A 17,913-nucleotide genomic window follows, 5' to 3' on the forward strand; every position below is an offset into this window, starting at 1 on the left:
TTGTTGTTATTTTCCTGTCTTTTTTCTTTAAGAGTGAAAACAATTTTTTTTTAAATTTTTTGGCCGTGGTGGGTCTTCGCTGCTGTACATGGGCTTTATGAATAGTTGTGCAGAGCAGGGACTACTCTTTGTTTCGACGTGAGGGCTTCTTGTTGCCATGGCTTCCCTTGCTGCGGAGCGCAGTTGTGGTGCATGGGCTTAGTTGCTCCATGGCATGTGGGATCTTCCCAGAGCAGGGATCAAACTCATGTCCCTTGCATAGTCAGGTGGATGCTTAACCACTGGACAACCAGGGAAGCCCTGTTTTTTCCTTTACTCAGCTCTCTCCTCAGTGCACACTCTACAAAGACATCCTGACTCCCAGTCTGAGGAAGATTTGGGTTGACAGGTGCTTGCAGATCTGGCAGCAACATAGATACCCTTTCGAACAACCTGCTTCCTTGTTTGCTGGGATCCTCAGATCCTACAAAAGCTGCTGTCCAGTTTTACTTCTGTATCCGAACTTATTTCTGTGTCTTTAAACTGATTTTTAATTTGATGCTGAAACTAAAATTATCTCTTTCTTTCATACCTGGTTCCAAACATTCTGGATGTAAATTTCTCCCATGGATCAATTTGTTCTATGAAGGAAATGATTATATATCCCTGGAAGTTATACTTTCATCCCTTACATATGCTTACTGGTATTTTTTATATTTCCTGAGAGTGAAAAAGTTGGCTTAAAAGCTCAACATTCAGAAAACTAAGATCATGGCATCCGGTTCCATCACTTCATGGCAAATAGATGGGGAAACAGTGGAAACAGTGGCTGACTTTATTTTTCTGGGCTCCAAAATCACTGCAGATGGTGACTGCAGCCATGAAATTAAAAGACTCTGCTCCTTGGAAGAAAAGCTATGACCAACCTAGGCAGCATATTAAAAAGCAGAGACATTACTTTGTCAACAAAGGTCCGTCTAGTCAAGGCTATGGTTTTTCCAGTGGTCATGTATGGATGTGAGAGTTGGACTATAAAGAAAGCTGAGTGCCAAAGAATTGATGCTTTTGAACTGTGGTGTTGGTGAAGACTCTTGAGAGGCCCTTGGACTGCAAGGAGATCCAACCAGTCCATCCTAGAGGAGATCAATCCTGGGTGTTCATTGGAAGGACTGATGTTGAAGCTGAAACTCCAATACTTTGGCCACCTGATGCGAAGAGCTGACTCATTGGAAAAGACCCTGATGCTGGGAAAGATTGAGGGCAGGAGAAGAAGGGGACGACAGGATGAGATGGTCAGATGGCATCACTGACTCAACAGACATGGGTTTGGGTGGACTCTGGGAGTCGGTGATGGACAGGGAAGCCTGGTGTGCTGCAGCTCATGGGGTCACAAAAGAGTCGGACACGACTGAGTGACTGAACTGAACTGAACTGAAGGCTATTCATGAATTTCCTTCCCTAGTAAGATTAATCGTACCAGCTGGTGAAACGAGGCATCTTCACCTGCTGGCCTAGTTGGGCTCACTGACCCGATAAAGTAAAGTATAATGGTAGCACCATCCTTCCTTGGAGCTCATTTTGTACCTTTGACAAACAGGCTGCTGGTTCTTTCTCTGTTCTTACACTGACACTTCTTTTTTTTTTTTTTTAGTTATTTCCTTCCTCTGATAATTTCTTTTTTTTTTTTTAATTTTCTTTCTTTATTTTTTTTCAGTGGGTTTTGTCATACATTGATATGAATCATCCCTAGATTTACACATATTCCCCATCCTGATCCCCCCTCCCACCTCCCTCTCCACCCGACTCCTCTGGGTCTTCCCAGTGCACCAGGCCCGAGCACTTGTCTCATGCATCCCACCTGGGCTGGTGATCTGTTTCACCATAGATAATATACATGCTGTTCTTTCGAAACATCCCACCCTCACCTTCTCCCACAGAGTTCAAAAAAAAATATGGAATGCTTCACGAATTTGCGTATCATCCTTGCGCAGGGGCCATGCTAATCTTCTCTGTATCGTTCCAATTTTAGTATATGTGCTGCCAAAGCGAGCACTGACACTTCTTTTTTGACTGTTTATCATATTCCTAATCCATGCTGATGAGAAATTACAACCCTCATATTATATTCGGAGCTGACACAAGTGACTGCTATGTCCTCAGGTCGGTGATCGATCCAGACTTTACTGGGTTGAGTTGCTAGTTCTATCCGCTTCTCCAGTTTCTCTTCAATCCATCCTAGAAAACTTTCTCTCAAGTGCCCCCCAAGGGCACTTTTGGTTCTTGTCTAATACCTAAAGAGCACAAACATACTGTTGAAATCACAGAGGAAAGAGAAGAATCAGTTTATCACAGATGTTTCTTCAAGATTTTAATTTAGGAGTTGCTTACAGGATCCTGTATTGAGCTAATATGCATACAATCAGACTTGCGTCAACTTTAAAAATAGCAGTGGTACTATGGGTTCCTCAAACTAAGAGCAATAATATTTTCAAATTTGTGGAATAATATTTTCCACAAATAATATTTTCAAATTTAAAAGTAACTTGACTTTTGAAAGCAATGTATGGATTATTTGAGGGGAAAAATTTAACTCTGTCCTCATAATGTTTGACTTTTAGAATTTTGATTCAATTAAGCAAATATTAAATGTGTGTTTGCAGTTTTTGAATTCACTATGGAAAGGCCAGTCCTGGGCATAGAATTCCTATTGTGCATAATAAGAAAATTTGGGGAGAGTATACCTTACAGATTCAAGAAAGATTCTGTGGAAAGGCTTGTACAAAGATACAAGGTATCTGATGGATACCTCTTTTTTGTTTTCTTTTTATATTGTACTTTCAAATTATGACTCTTCTTCAAAAGTGCATTATTTGTTCAAATTCATCTAATGGCAAGTAATTTTGTGTATAACCTTAAATTCTCATGTAGGGTTGCGATTAAGAAATGTTGAAGGCCTCCAAACTGTTTCTGTTGTTCAATTAAACATTACATTTGTATTATTATATTTTATATTTTTTATTAGAACTTAATGATTGCTTCACCAGGGCATTGCAAGTTACTATTTGTAAAGAAATTGCATCTCTCTGGAATAAAGGTCATTTTCTGTTGGTGCGGAAGTTGACATGAAAAATTACATCTACAGCAAACATTTATGTTTTGAATCATATGCGTACAGGATGTGGTTGACCTGACAAACTGTTTAAATAAATCATCAAAATGGGATGCCATCCATCCAATAGCTTTGAAAGAACTTGAGAGTGGAATTGTAAAACTGGGGGTTGAATATGTCAGATAGATGGCTCCTATATGAGCAGCCTGACTCACTGGATTGCCAGGGTAACTCTCAGGGATGCCCAGGGATATGCCGAATGGACTTCTGGGCCCTCTATTCCTTCTTACTCCTGCAAGAAAGAGGTGAAGTGCTTATAAACAGAGGGTCAGTGAATAGATACAAAGTCATATCTAGAACTGAAGGACAGTATGGTGGTTAGGATCCTGGGTTTCAGACCCAGATGCAGTGGGTCAGATGTGCTGAAGCTGTTTGGAGAAGGCACTGGGTGTGGGCAGAATGGTAGAAATTCTTCACTGTGACATGGGTGAAATATGGGCTTAGATATCAGGGAGATGATAAGTGGGTGTTTCTTAGAATAAAAAGCATTAACCGTGGGGTATTCTAGAAACTAACACTTCAAAAATTTTAATTTAACATGTTAATAGTTTTATAGAATGGAGAGACCACAGTGAAATGTTTCGTGTGCAATCGACATTATAGCCTTCCACATATAGGAGTGTCAAACCAGTAGAATTTCAGAGAGAAGCTTTAGGTGAGGGAATTGAAAGGTAACTTTTGTAAAAACTTGAAGCTTCATTCTTTGCTGCCCACATAATTATGGCCTACTTGCACTAGGTTTGTCTGACGGTTCCAACGATTGCTTACCCCTTTTAATGCCTTTGATCTTTGTTGTGTGTGTTCTTTTTTTGACATGGGGCATATGGTAGCTTTAAAATGTTATTTACCTTTTCTTGTCTGTATCTTGAATCTCCAGTCACATTGTCCTTTTCCTTGTGGTATGGTATCACTGCAACCTATCACAGAACCCGGAATTCACTAGATCCTTGGTCAACCTTTAATGGTATTCTTGATGATTACCTTAGCCCAAATTCCCAAGAAAACAGGACCTAAGAACCAAGTTCTGATGCTTTATTAACAAGGCAAGGACCTCAAAAGTAAGGAGAAGGGGGATGAGAGAGGGGAGACTGAGAAGAGATGTGAGAGGACACATTATCATAATGGCCATGGCTTCATGACACCGGCCAGAAGACAGCAGGCCACCTGACACACACATTTGGCTCTGCCAAATGGGACGTTTTTGGACATGGCTGTACCATTCCCTGGACCAGTCTGTGGAAGGGAGGAAGGAGAGATTAACTGCCTGGCTCCTTCCCATCTTCTATTTTTCACTGGTCAACGTCTCTACCAGAGGAGTTACCTTCCCTGTGCTGCTGAGTTGCATCAGTGGTCCCTGCAGTGGCCACTCAGCAAGCTAGATCTCACACCCTAAAATGTGGTGCTCCATCTGACCCAGACATCGCAAGAGATGCCAAGACTCAAGGGGTCCAGCTGGTTAGCCGGGTGGTAAGTCCCCAGCCGAGGCGGAGGTCTGTCGCTCCTAGGCAGGAACTGCCTGATTCCATGCTGACTTAGGTCAGTTCATCTGTCACAAAGATAGTTGGGGGTGGAGCAAGCAACTGAGGGTCTCAGAGGCAGGTGAGGCTAAGGGAATCAGATGAAGTTAATAAGAAGAATCTGATCGGATGATGATGATGATGATGATAAAGAACTGTGGCCAGCAAGAAATGGTGTCAAGAAAGCACCAGAAGAGATCAACAAGAATCAACAAATAGAAGAAATATTTAATGTAAGGATAGGTCCAACACTCTTCTGTTTAGAAAGGTGAAAGCCAAGAGAAATTCTAATTATGTGAATATGGATTTGTTCACAACGCCTTTCAATATCAGAAATTAGGGGCATCCCTTGAAGCTTGAAGGAGAGACTTAATTTGGGAGAAGTGAAAGGGGGTATTATTATGACTTAATATAGTGGGCAGTAAACACAGAGAATGTATTATCCTCAGAGGTGATGCTGTCAGAAAATACAAATTGGTTGGAGAATAATTTAGGTAAGTTTATATTTTATGGCGCCATAATTGGCTACTAGGAGGAAACTAAGAGTGTTTAGGGTACAAGACCCAACCTTTTGAGATTGAAATCACAGAAGACAGTAATGTCCTTCCTTGGTGTCATTTTCAATGACTGAATCCTGGTCTGAATGGATCACTGGTCTGAGCCGATATAAAGTGTTTTACATTATCTATTTTTATCACTAATATCCATGGTAATTTCAGGGACCTTTTCCCTTGGGGAAAGTGGAGGGTGCTTTAGCACTGTGGTCTCTAGATCTAGAAGAGCATCCTGCCTTCTGACAGGACAATGTTCACTTTAAGGATTACTCTGCCTTTGTCACACTCAGTCTTTTAGCATTTAATTCTCCTCTACAAACCAGTGGGGAATCAAATGGGCCATCAATTCACTTGATCTTTGCATAGTCATTTGAAACACAAATATAATAAAGTACATTAGTTTCCTCACACTCATTCTGAACTCTAGTTCTTTGCTTGTGTTAATCTCTATACTTGGATTGTCTCCTCTCTCTGTTTATCCAAATCCATGCACCGCAAGGCTTAGGCCAATTCCCATTTCTCCATAAAACCTTCTCTGACCACTTCGTTCCTCACAGCCTTTAGCTGCTTTAAATCATTTGACATTTATTATCGTAATCATAAATACTCAGCTTTATGCGCTCCTGAATTGGCTGCTAATCACTTTGTTTGTACATAAATCAGGTTGCTCTAACTGGATTTTAAGCCCTTTTGAGAGCAGCAGCGCAGTCACCTGGTCCTCTCAGGTTACCCCTGCATGTCGCACGATGCCAGGCACTCCGTGGATGCTTGATGAACATGTACAGGGGGTGGCAGGTTGGCAGGTGAGAAGAGCATGTGTGCGCTGCCATCCAGACAGACTCAGGACTGCGGGCAGCTCACTCTAGCTCCAGGTGAAAATGCTTCCTCATTGCTTTTGGATAATGAAGGCAGTCCTTAATTTTCACCGAGAGTAATAAAAGTTACTGCCCCCTTTTATGGTGTTAACTCCCCCCTACTCCCCCTCCTCCTCTATCAAAACATGCTGGGGAATCCTAAAGACCTTCTAATTGATAATAAAAAGAACTTATTCTCCTACCCGATTTCAGAAAGGGAATCTGCCTTCTCTACCTTTGTCCTCTTGTTCCTCTGGGCAGTGGCTTCTGTGGTCGCTGTTAGCCAGATGCTTCAGGCAAAATACATCAGATACAGAAATCCTTCATTACTATTAATAAATTCCTTCCAAGCTCAAATCTGAGACGATACTACTGAGTTTAGCCAAAGCAACATCGAGCTTCCCCTCGTACCCTCACCATATCTGTGATGGGGTCTCAAGAGCTGTCATCTTTTTAATTTTGGAGTGAATGTGGAGGGAGTGGATCCATCTGTAATAGGCAGAGGAAAGACTGGCGCGGGAATGGCCTGAGCGGTTTGGCCTGGAACATGCTACTGAACGTATGTCAGCCCCACTTTTACTATTATCTTCCAGATGCTTCAAGTGAGAATGGAGTGAGATAAAAACATATAAATGCAGGGCAAGTGAGGAAAGTTTTTTTGGGCCCTGCTGGTAGGTTGAATCTCCTACCCAGGATTCTGGCTACCTGCTTTAAACTCATGTGTTCATCTGGCAGAAAAAAATGCTCAACTGTGCCCTGTGCTTCTTAGAAAGAGGACTGTGGTATACTTGGAAGAAGAGTTAAGCCCACAGTGGGAGGCAGCTCCCAAAGCCCTAAGATAATAAGATGTGTGGCTGGAAGGCTTCGTTAAAAACATCTCTATCAGAGAGAACAAAATTAAATGCCCTTAAATCAAACCTTTTACACAATGGACCTGTCTCTTCCTAGGCTAGATGAAAACAGTCTCGCAACTCTGGGGCTTAATTCCCTTACTTCCCGTCTCCTCACTGATCAGCCACTGGATTTGGTTTCCTGCCTGGGATTAGCTCACAAGTGGATCCTGAGGCCTCCCAGTGGCTTGGCTGTGCCAGCTGCTTTCCGCACCCGTGGCCAAGATGTAATCAGCTCACAGAGCCAGGGTGGGTAAGATGCAGCTTGGAATGAATAGCTGCTGTCTGCGGAGAAAGTCTGCTGTAGAGAACCCTGAACTCCCAGCACAAATGAAGAAGGAGCCCATGGGCCACCGGGTGCCACTGGGTTGGGGGAAGGGTAGGTAGGTGAAGGTCTACCTTCCCTGATCTATGATCTTCATCTTTGGGATGCTGGCTTAGGTTGTGCATTTTAGAGCCTCTGTTGCCTATTTCATCTGTAAAAAGGGAAAAAAATACTTCCTCTCCACGGTTCTGATGAGGAGTAGATGCCCCCACATATATTTAAGAACTCGAAAGGTGTTGGGCAGTTGTTGGATATTAATTATCATTAGTGGAAATGGAAGTCCAATAATGATTATTGTTTGGTCAGTTTTTCTCCTTTGTTTTAAAAGAATGCTTTGAAAATTTCGGTGCAAGTTTGTGTTGACCTTCCATATCTCCCACCGACTATGGAAGCCATATCGTGTACGGTGAAGGTTTGCTCAGGACCACTCGCAATGCTTTCTATTCAGAATATACTGGTTTCCTCGACCCCCTCTATAAACCATGCAGAAGAATGTGTTTTGTCACTTCTAGGTGGTAACTCACCCTTTGGTCAAGTCCAGCTGCATGGGGTTATGTGTGGTTTTAAACTAAGTGAGGCTGAGCCTACCGCACTGGGTGTTTCCTGGGATGCTGAGAGGTGTCCTGACCTTGAAGCTGGGGGCTCTCACTCCAGGGAGTGCTTCAGCCAGGGTCTTCCATAGAAGGAAGAAGGGGGAGGGGTCCAGATGAGGCAGCGCAGTTAAGTATTTTGATTCTCGTTGTCTATCTCAAGGGATCTTCTCTCTCAGCCTTTTCCATAATTTACTGCAAGCAGCTTGAGAAAACCTTAGATCCGGGGCCTTTCTGCCTTCAGTTCTTTGAAATAAGGAGGATAATTCCCATCACCTCTCTTGCGGGAACGCAGTGAATCTGATGAGTTAGGTAATGTCTGGACAGAACACTGGCTCCTGTGAAGTAAGGAGTGTGGGGTGGTGGCCAAATGCAAAACAAAACTTAAGGGGTGACATAGTGGTCACCTCACCAGGATGAGGGGTGTGGTCACAGCCTGCCCAACAGGCATCTGAGTGGCATGTGAGGTTGGGAGCAGGGAGGAGTGGGAGAAGGCAGAGAGAGGTGGGAGTGTCCCCACTCAACTCCATAAAAATCTTCTCTCTAGCACCCTTGACCTTGCAAGTTGAGGCCTGGCCTTGCTGCCACATTCTAGCACCCGTCAAGTACCTCGGAGCGGCCGCTGTCCCACTCTAGTGTTCTCAGATATTATGACGAATCGAGTTGACAGGAGGCAGAGACAACTCCACTCTCTGCGTTTTGCTTTGAGTGTCATCGGGCTCTGCCTCTCAAAGAGCAGGCAAGACTTGGCTCCCATCACTCTGGTTCCCGTCTCCTCCTGCTCCAAGCCTTCTGCTGTCCACATTCTCTCAGCCCCTCCGTCACACAGGGCTTACCCCCACTATCTCTTCATATCTCTGGCAACTCATTTTAAAACCACTTTGGCTCAAAGAGACTAGGACTTGGCAGGTAACAGTAGGGTGCCCATCGATCTCTTTTTTAACCCCACAACCCCAAAGTGCTCCAGGTAGCGGCGGTACTTCTCTCCCTCAGCATTGATGCCTCTGCTTGAACCAAGAAATCAAACTGCCAGCTCTGTGCTAAGTGGGTCGAGAGGTCCTCTCGTGCGCCTGCCTCTGTTTCAGCCCTGTTGACAGCATCCCTGAGCCGTTCTGGGAATGATTCCCATCCTGCCCCGGCTTCAAATTCGACACGTTTAACCTCCCTCCTGGGTTACAGCTGGGTCCTCACCACGAAACCCAGACTCTTCAAAGGGATGTGCAGAACATTCGCCATAGCCTGTCTTTTCACCTGATGTCAAGGCCTCTCGGATGTGAGAGCTGATAGAGGCTTTGGAGGAGCGGGAGGAAGGGACGGAGACGGAGGCGGAAGTGCTGACTTTCACAGATCATTTCTTTTCTGCTACGAGTCCGGAAAGGCTATCTCCCTTCATTTTCACCCCAAACCTGAGAAAGTGACAGAGTGGGAGGATGAGAACCTTGAGGCCCAGAGAGGACAGTATCCTGCCCACCGTCACATGGCCAGCCTGCTGTACACCCAGGTCCTTCTGACTTCAAGGGCCCTGTTTCTCCACAAGTGTTCTTTTCCTGACTTAAAGTTCACCTGGGCTCATTCTTCCATTTCCCTGCTGAGCAAGCAGGGTGGGTATCACCTCTTCAAGGTTGCTGGCCTCTTTTAGGAGCACAGATCTCAAGCTTTTACCTGGTGTCCTTCCTATAAGCCACCCAGAACTCCCTCCACCTCTGCAGGATTATGAGGATGGCTGGTGGCCCTATCTCCGACTCATTTAATTGAAACTAGAAGCCTTTTATCCTCATAAAGCTCACAGGTGGTTTACATGGTGTGTAAAGGTCAACACCGGTGTCTTGACACTGGCCTGGCTGCTCCTTATGTGAAGATGACAGCAGCAGCAGTGATAATCATAAACTGAACCAAAGACAAACAAAACCATGATCAGAGGACAGACTGGTATTAGATCTGCTGAGCTCGGTTCAGAAGAGAGAGAAGGGTCCTTGCTAAGGATCCCTACCAGGAGGCAGGAGCCTGTGCCAAGGATCTGTCTTCACCCAGTGTAGAAGGACCAGATCGTCTGGTCAGGCGGAAGCCCTCTTCCTAATGGCTAGACATTTCTAATGGATGGGCTTCTCCCATCAAACTCCTGCAGCTAAGAGGAAAGCTAAAGGCAGACACCAACTTAAAAAAACTGAGAGGCAGAGCCTGTGTGAGGGAGATAGGAAGGGTGAAACTCATTGGAGAAGAAAGTGCTGTCTTTCTGCAATGGAGGACCCTCCTGTGTCTGGGAATCATGAATATTGCATCAAAAGCATAAGCTTATTTAAGAAAAGGAAAAAGAAACCTAGAAGCTGAGAGAATTAAATAACTCCTGGGAACTAGCCTTTGGAAGGTCTTTTCAATTTGATTGTAGAAGTATGTTTCTGTCAGGGTTTTGGCCTTGGATTTCCAGCTTTGTGTGAATTCAGATCAAGAAAACCCCTTTGAGATTCCTAAGGGGAGGAGAAAGCCCTTTGTGGAAAGACAGTGGGTTACGTGACTTCATAAGCAGTGGGGCTCTGGGCACCGACAGGCTTCTCAATGCCTGGTTTCCATATTGTCTTTATGTAAAATTTCCCAGTGTTTAACTTTCACCAGGGTAGTTGAGGATGTATTGAGTATCAATGTTGCAGCTCAGCATTTTAATACTTCAATTAAATATCAAGGAATCACACAAACATACTTCGAAGAGACTTTCCAGCACGAGACCAGAGATAGGAGCTTTAAACTGCTGCTCCCTGTTCTAGCTCTGAGGCCCTGCTGCTGCTGCTTTTGGCGTAGCAGGGAGCAAACACACATTAGCAAAACATGGCTGCTTTCTGATGCCTCAGGGAAGAGGAGGAGGAGGAGGAGGAGCCTGTTTCCTGGAAGACTTGGTGAGTTTTTGACCGTGGATCATGGGACAAGGCACCTGACTTCTGAACCAGAGAAAGGGTTCTTTCAACAGTTCCCCACGGCCCGGTCTGCCCCATTGCTTTCCCTGCTATTTTAGGACTGAGGGGGGTGGCTTCTGATAAACAACAAGAAGATCATTAGTGGACATACTTGGGGTAGTTCTTTGTGATACTGAGAATGAGACAAAATGGAAGGCGGAGCAAGAATAACCACAAAAGGCAGAAGGAAAAGTAAGAGATGCACAGAAGGCATTAAGGAGTGTCCAGAGCTAACTCCGTATTGTTTCGTGTGGGCAAGGCCATTCCAGGAGTATATGGAGTTCTAGGAGAACTGGCTCCCAGAACTCAGCTGGCTTCAGCATTCAAGTTGCTCAAGTGAGCGGAAGGTTTGGGAAAAGAGAAGGCGGGGAACTGAAATACCCTTTGCATTTCTGCAGCTTTGTCTGAGTTGAGAAGGGCTCTTTAGCCAGAGCCTCCAACCAGAACCTTGTTTCCATGGCAACTCACTTGCAGCCTGCAAAGCTGTGACAACCCACTCTGGATCTAGTGTTGCCGAACCAGAAAATGGAATAGGAGAAGTTTGGTTTCCTGCATTATCAATATTAAACATATTCACAGGTATGTAGGAATCTGCGTATTCAGTAGTGAATGCCATTTTTCTTCCTTGACCTTAAGCATGAATGCACTGGGTAGGTTCTAGGATACTGGGGTGAATAAGAAATAGCCTTTGACATTGATGAGGCTACCATCCCAGGGGATCTGTGCCATTTGGCATATACGTGCTGGGCATTGCACAGCACAGAGGAGGGTGTAGCTAACCCTCATGGGGTTGGGAAGGTTTCCCAGTGATAAAAGCATTCAAGAACTGACAAAGAAGAAACGAACAGGAATTTTCCAGGTGGAGAACGTGAGAGGAAGGGAATTCCTGTGGGAAAAATATCTTTACAGCAGGAAATAAAGCAAATTATGATTTTGTTTCTTGGCATGTCTTTGAGACCCCTCCCACCCCCAAACCTGTCTCCCATTAGGTTCTGCCCTCTCCGGAGCTTCTGCCTATCAGCCCGTGAGCTTCTGGCTGCAGCATTACTTCTTTCGGTTGATTTAAAGTCTGTGGACTGGGACTTCCCTGCTGGTCCAGTAGTTAAGAATCTGCCTGCCAGTGCAGGGACACGGGTTCAATCCCTGGTCTGGGAAGAACCCACATGCCTGGAAGCACCTAAGCCTAGGAGCCACAACTACTGAAGTCCATATGCCCAGAGCCTGAGCTCCACAACAAGAGAAGCCAGCACAGTGAGAAGCCTGTGCACCACAGCTAGAGAGCAGCCCCCTCGCTGCAACCAGAGAAAGCCCATAGCAGCAGTGAACACCCAGCACGGCCAAAAATAAAGAAACAAATACATAAAAGTCTGTGGACTGACAGGATTTCCCAGTCCTTTATGGGGCTCACTTACACACTTGTTTTAAGGGGAAAATGCATTTCTAGCCTTATGTGGAAAGATAATACTAGCAAACCAAGTACCGTGAGACGCACAGAGGATAGTCAGGACTGCCTTTTAAAGACAGCTTGTAGTGAACTGTTTGAAAACCCTTTTGTTTGGGGATTAGAATACTTTCTCCCTAAGACATCCCACCATTAGTTTGACTCTGTGTAATGACTTTTTTAAAGAAAGATGTACCTGTTCTGAACCACCTAGTGGTCTTTACTTTAACTAGCTGGTTTCTTTATGCTCCTAGGGATATACTAATTTGCATACTGACACCAAGAATATCAAGACAAATTACTTCTCTCAGAGCAATGGAGAGCGAGGCTCACCTCAATAATAGTCCATGGAGCCCCCCTAGGAGCAGCACCAGTCATCCTGTGAACACGCCATGCATATTAATTGGTGATAATTGAAAAATAACACCCGTCATCCTTAAAGAAGAAAATTGCCTCAACTGATTGCACTTTTATACAAAAACTATTTTATTACCTAGATTCACTAAATCATCAGATTGTCATTATCACACTCAGTATTATTACTAATATATATTTGGTCTTTTATCCATTCATGTAACAGCTATGTTCAACACAATGTGATGGGGAAATAAATATGGAAAAGAACAAGTCCTATTTGGAAGAATCTTACAGTTTACTGTGTTTATGGGATGGAGGGTGGAGACATTATCAATAAACATAATACAGAAAATGAAGTAGTTGTTGTATATGTATATATATATATATTTGTGTGTATACATATATAAATATATATACATAGAGAGTGAGACCTATATCTAGTACCATGCTTCACATATAACACATTCTGTAAGTGTAAAATGATTGATAGGATAAACATGCTGTAGACATGCATAAAAGAAAGGATTCCCTTTGATGGGTGCCCAGGGCTTCCAGAACAGAAAGGGTTTACAGAGAAAGCAACATCTATGTAGAATCTCAGAGGATGATGGCTATTTTGTAGATATGGAGGAGAAGGGCAATCCAGGCTGAGGAAACAGCCTGGGCAAAGGCTGGGAGGGGACCTATGGTGGGTGTGCCTGGAAAATGGTGAACGGTGCAGTGACGAGAGATGCACTTTGAGACACCTGGAAATCTCGGCTTTGGAGAACCTTGAACATCATCATGCCTCAAACTTTGGATTTTATTTTTATGGTGGTGGTGGGGCAGGCAGAAACGAGTAACCAGTGAAGCTGTCTGAGGAGGGAATCCATGCTGAATGCTTATTGCTTATTCTGTGAGCCCCCACAGGACACGGGCTCCACCAGGGGAGGCTTTCTGTCACCTTTGTTCTCTCTTATATCCCGAGGGCTAACCCGGGCCTGGCACACAGCAAGTCCTCAGTAGATATCTGGTGAATGGGTTCTACCAATCACTTAAATTCTTAAAACAAATTTAAGAATTTGTTTCTGGGCATGATGAAAAGGGAGATGGGAAGGATTTCAGGAAAGAGATTCAAGGTAGAAAGCTAAGTTCAAGTGAACACCTATGAGACTGAAGCTGAGAGTGATATGAGAAAGGACAAGAACTGTGAGTGGGAGGTCTGGGGAAAGCTCCAGAGAGCTTGGTCACTGAGTAAATGTAGGGGTGAGGGTCAAAAATGTCCTCTGTATGTTTAAAAATAACCAGCCTGCTCTTCATCAAGGCTCAGAACTGCAAGGGAGGAGATGCTTCCAGGTTGAGGGTGGGGAGTGGCTGAGAAGAGAAAGACAATAGCTTTGCTTTTGGAAAAGTTGAACCTGAGGTGCAGCTGGGAAATTCATGTGCCTACTCAAAGGGACCACTGGGAGCAGAGCTCGGTTGGGAGAGAAGGGCTGGACTGAAGGATGTGGGAGCTGTTAGGATAAAGGCAGTAACAAAAACACACAGTGCTGGGGCCCTGGGTTTCCCGGGGAGGGCATGAGGACTGATAAGGGTGGGACACAGTCTGAGGAAGGCCTGCTTCTCATGAGTAGGAAATTCAAAAGCTTGAGAACTGAGAAGGGAAGTCAGGACTAAAAGTAGGAGAACCGAGAGTCAAAGAAGTCAGGGGAGTGCTTTCTGATTGAGAATATGATCAGATAACCGAGTCTGATGGAAAACCATGAAGGGCAAACCCCCTGGATTAGATAGTCAAGAGTGACTAGTCAGGTGAGTAGAGTGGTGGAGGAAAGAAACGTTGTAGGAAGATGAAAAGGTCAGATGACGAAATGGAGGGCAGAATGCAGAGTGCTTTAAGAAATTTGGCAGTGAATGAAAGGAGAGAGGAGGGTTTGGCTTCGGAGGAAATCAAAGTTGAGAAAAGACATTTTTTTATGTAGGGAAGTAAGTTTGTGAGCTTGTGAGAGGCAAGCTTTTATGCCACAACTTAACAATAAACTCTTAGTTGTTTCTATAAGAAAAATACTTTGATTTTGAGAAAAGCAGCGTAAGATATAGCTTTCATCTACACGTAAAATACAGTAATGCATCTGAGCACAGTTCTAATGTAATAAATAATATCAAGCATGATACGTAAAGATGATATTTAGTCTTACTAATAAAGTCTCAGATTTCATCTGTGGAAAGAGGGCTTCTTTCTGTAAATGGCTGTGAGGCGGAAGAGGTGCCAACATCATGGTCTGTCTGTCCCTGTTTCATCATTGCCTGGTGATGGCTGCATAGTCCCAAGTAGAAGGAAAGTCAGCTTAGACACGGTGAGAACTTGATAGTCCTACATTTGGGTTTCATGAATTCCCAGGAATTCTAGGTGTCGAGGTACTTTGGAAGGTCATTGGATCTTTCACCTTGCCCTCCAGAAGACTTCCATGAACACTGTTTCAGAATTATAATGTCCTACCCATTTAACGTGCCTGGGGCCTACTAGCAGTGGTATAGGTTATTCAGGAAAGGATCTCATGGAATTTTATGTGACTGCTTTGTTTTGGCCAGCTAGAGAGTAGAACTGGCATAGAAACAAATGGAAAAACATTTCCCCCCATGTTTTCTCATATAACCAAATAGAAGCACATTTTTAAAAATCCCTTTCCTGAAAGTTGAAGATTTTACCTTGTGTTTTCAGAGTTCTAGGAAAGAATTAGTGTTATAGAAACATTAAGTTGGCTGAAATGTGGGCAGAAAGAATTCTACACATTTCAAGGTTCTCTACTTGTTGGAATCTCACAACAACCATGATTAGATCAACTTAGATATGTGGGTATGTCACTGAGTGGAAAACCACACTGACAATACAAAAATTCTTAGTTTTTTGCTTTTTTTTTTTTTAATCATCATTCAAACACAAGACTAAAACACAACTGAACATAAGTGATGAAAGCAACATTGATGTAGGTACACTGAGAAACAGAAGTGGATAAAATATCTAAGCGATATCACAGGAACAGCTGAATAAACTATGCCTCTCTAAATTCATCTTACACAGAATTTAGCATATTCAAAACATGGAGGAAACCCAATAAGACGATCCAGGGAAAATCCTTTTCATAATATTCAATTTGGAGAAGACTCTTGAGTCCCTTGGACCACAAGGAGATCAAACCAGACAATCCTAAAGTAAATCAACCTTGAATACTGGAAGGACTGATGCTGAAGTTGAAGCTCCAATACCTTGAGCATCTGATTTGAAGAGCTGACTTATTGAAAAAGACCCTGATGCTGGGAAGGATTGAGGTCAGGAGAAGTGGGTGACAGAGGATGAGATGGTTGGATGGCATGATTGACTCAATGGACATGATTTTGAGCAAACTCTGGGAGATAGTGAAGGACAGGGAAGCCTGGCTTACTGCAGTCCCTGGGGTCGCAAATAGTCAGGCATGACTTAGAAACTGAACGAGGGAAAATCCAGGAGACACAATGCTATGTAGTACGATACAAGTTTTATAAAATTCAGCGTTGCACATATAGATATATTTGCAGAGAAAAAACCTGAGGGAACATTACACTCCAGAAATGCTAATGATAGTTATCTATGGTGATAGGATTAGGAATGATTATTATTTTGCTTTTTCTATTTTTAGGTACTTGCCAAGTATTTTTATAATTATAAAAAACTGTTTGAACCTCACAAAAGCATAATTGCACATGTGTTCCCCTATATGTGTCTTTCCATTTCATTTTCACCAGAATAGGGTCTGGATTGGGAGAGGGGGGCTAAATTTATAATCCCTGTGGTTTTATGTTTATATTCAGAGCTCAGTATGGGTCAGAACAGGCTCCTTTTAGACTCTGGACTAGAGCACATCGGCAAATCAGAACTGACTGATCACCAGATACTCCCTGTGGGTGAAATGGGGGGGTGGCATCAAGACTGGGGACATGGGGGTGTTTCTCCTGACCTGGGCAGGGAAGGGGCTGCCATGCCTGCTCCTCTCTCTTCTCTGCCCTCACTCTTATTCCTCCCTCTTCCTCTTCCTCCTCGCCCTCCTCCTAGCCCTTCTCCCCACCCCCTCCATTCCTCCGTCCTCCTCCTCTTTTCATGGGCTCTGAATCTCTGATGGGCAAGTGCTCCACTACTGCGCTTGAACCGCATGCACTGGAGGATAAAGAGCTGGCTCAGGAAAATCCGTGAGCATCAGTGATAAAATGTACTAGGAACCAGAAGAAAGGCAGAAATGAGCATTTTGATTGTGGCCACCCAAATTAGGCTGTTTAAAATCCTGATTTTAAAAAAGATATAGCACAGGGAACTCTACCTAATGCACTATGGAGACCTGAATGAGTTGGAAGTCCAAAAGGGAGGAGATATGTGTATATGCATGGCTGATTCATTCTGCTGTACAGTGCGACTAAGACAATATGGTGCAGCAACTAACTGCAATAAAAATTAACTTAAAAAGAAAAAAATAAAGTTTCAGGCCAAAAGACGTGTATGTTTGTGGTAATGAAACTTTTGTGCATCTTTCTTTTTTTTTTAACTGGAGTACTGCTGCACATCTTGATTGTGGTGGTGAGTGCCTGACACTACACATGCAACCAAACTGCATAGGATACACACACACACACACGTACACACATATACACACATAAGTGTAAGTAAAATAGGAATTCTGAATGAGATCAGTGCTTTGTTTGCATCATTGTCAGTATCCTGACTGCCATACTCTGACACTGTAAAATGTTCTGCAAAATGTTACCATTGGGGAAAGCTGAGTAAAGGACATGTACCATCTCTACTATTTCTCCCAACGGCATGTCATGCCACAGTTATCTCAAAATAAAAAGTTCAACTAAAAAATAAAAAGTATGTGTGAGCCATTCATGTCATGTAAGAGTCACTGTCCACACGGCTCAAGAGTCTGATCTGATGGTAAGAACAAAGGGTTATAAACAAATAGCCATTATGGAATTATTATGCATTAGGCACAGTGCTAAACAAGCACTTTGCATTATTCTCTTTTAAGAAGTTCATCCACCTTATGATGGGTATTATTGTCCTTATGTGACATATAAGGAAACTGAACCTCAAAAAAATTAAGTAACTTGCCACACTCTCCCAGATAGCAATTGCAAAGTAATGAACCAACCCGGGTGGTCTGGCTCCAAAGCAAACATACTTAATCCCTAAACTGTACTCCTTTTGTGTTCTGTCAGGTGACACGTTTGCTTTGAATGATATTTAACTCAGACAGGGGGTGTCTTGTCACCTCCCAGCCATCA

General features: G+C 43.6%; 1 protein-coding gene, 1 non-coding gene and 1 pseudogene across 3 annotated transcripts in view; 2 read left to right on the top strand and 1 right to left on the bottom strand.

Moving 5' to 3' along the window:
- ASTN1 (astrotactin 1) overlaps positions 1–17,913 on the top strand; it is a 345,625-nt gene that overhangs the window by 38,850 nt on the left and 288,862 nt on the right. The gene's annotated exons all lie outside the window — the stretch shown is intronic.
- LOC122452270 overlaps positions 1–17,913 on the top strand; it is a 66,281-nt pseudogene that overhangs the window by 26,427 nt on the left and 21,941 nt on the right.
- Positions 1,926–2,032, bottom strand: LOC122452690. The gene has a single exon (XR_006272838.1). It is a non-coding gene; the product is annotated as a U6 spliceosomal RNA (small nuclear RNA).

The sequence above is a fragment of the Cervus canadensis genome, chromosome 13 (genome assembly GCF_019320065.1).
Source record: "Cervus canadensis isolate Bull #8, Minnesota chromosome 13, ASM1932006v1, whole genome shotgun sequence".
NCBI lineage: Eukaryota > Metazoa > Chordata > Mammalia > Artiodactyla > Cervidae > Cervus > Cervus canadensis.